Here is a 1402-nt window from a genome sequence, read left to right as displayed (position 1 = left end):
CCAGCCTGACAGCTCACCGTTCACTATGACCCCTTGTAGTCTCCCCTTGAAGCAGGTCCTTATCCACCTTTCAATTCTCACATTAATCCCCATTGTTGTCAGATGCTACCGGTGTGGTGCTCTGCTCTGTTCAGTGTTGATATCGCTCGGCTGCGTGCGTGTGTTCCCTCTGTGTGCTGCCCCAGCTCTGCGCAGATTGCTGACCCAGCAGATCCCGACGAGAACCCCCAGTGACCACAGAGTCTAGTAAGGTACGAAGGCACCTGGGCCAGGCTTATTGTCAAACGAAGCACAATGATAGTTCCCCTAGATTGTTACTCTAGTAAAAGGCATACTACGGGTATGTGCCCCCTGGCAATGGACTCAGCTCAGTCAGTGGCGGGACTCTCCACTGCCCCCTCGGCTGGACAAAGACGCCGCCCCAGGGATGCATCTTATACACAGGGACAAACAAGTTACACATCACACCTGACGTACTGAGGTGCAACCCCTCTACGTAGTAAGGTGCCGCCTCTCACCTTGTACATGTTGGTTCGAACAAAACAACTCTATCCGTCATATTCCCCTTTTGGCCCTGTCATTGGGATGGGTCGGCCTGTTCCTTGTTATCTGTGTGGAGTGTACGAGTGTGCGAATGTTCTGATGTGTAGTGTTCAGTACCTTTTAGGCATGTCTCTTTTTGCAGCATCAGCCCTTTCCTTGGCAGCTTCTGTGAGCAGGGCCTGCCTCTGGCTCACAGCTTCACTTTGCTTTATGTTAGCAAAGTCTTGACCATTACTTTAGCTCAGGCCTCAGGCCTCATACCAGGCCTCTGATACCAAGGTTTATATCTCAGGGCCTCCTCTTACTACATTCCCCCACTTTTTGTCTTTTTATGGGGAGGATGTTTACCCATCGTCCCAGAAAAGCATAATGCCTGGACTGAAGATAACCCAGTGGGCTAAACACTGTTATGTGGTTACCTTATTTTACCATCCATACACTCATGCCCCATCTGTCGGTTTAGTCTGCACATTCCCTCGTACGACTGTTAGGCAGATTTTATTGTCCAATTATTTTTTAGTCCCTTATGATGGGCCTGGGAATGTTAGGCCCGGGACCATGACTGAGGAATGTAATATTATGATTGAGCCTTAGAGGCACTCCCAGATAATTAATATATATGAATTATATGGATATGGCATATATATTTGTAGCGTGTATGGGCAAATATGTATAGTATGTACGTGTACCTATGACCCCACCTTATATCCAAGCATAACCATGTTTTTCCAATTTGCTGGTGTACTCTGGCCCTTTTACTTTGGTGACACAGATAGAAACACACTCTTATTAGGGCAATTCCAGTTATCTCCTGTCTCATCATTAGTAGCGGGATGAGTGCTTTGAAATTCTGGGATGA

Source organism: Mauremys reevesii, linkage group 14, assembly GCF_016161935.1.
Source record: "Mauremys reevesii isolate NIE-2019 linkage group 14, ASM1616193v1, whole genome shotgun sequence".
NCBI lineage: Eukaryota > Metazoa > Chordata > Testudines > Geoemydidae > Mauremys > Mauremys reevesii.
This window is presented reverse-complemented; position numbering follows the sequence as displayed.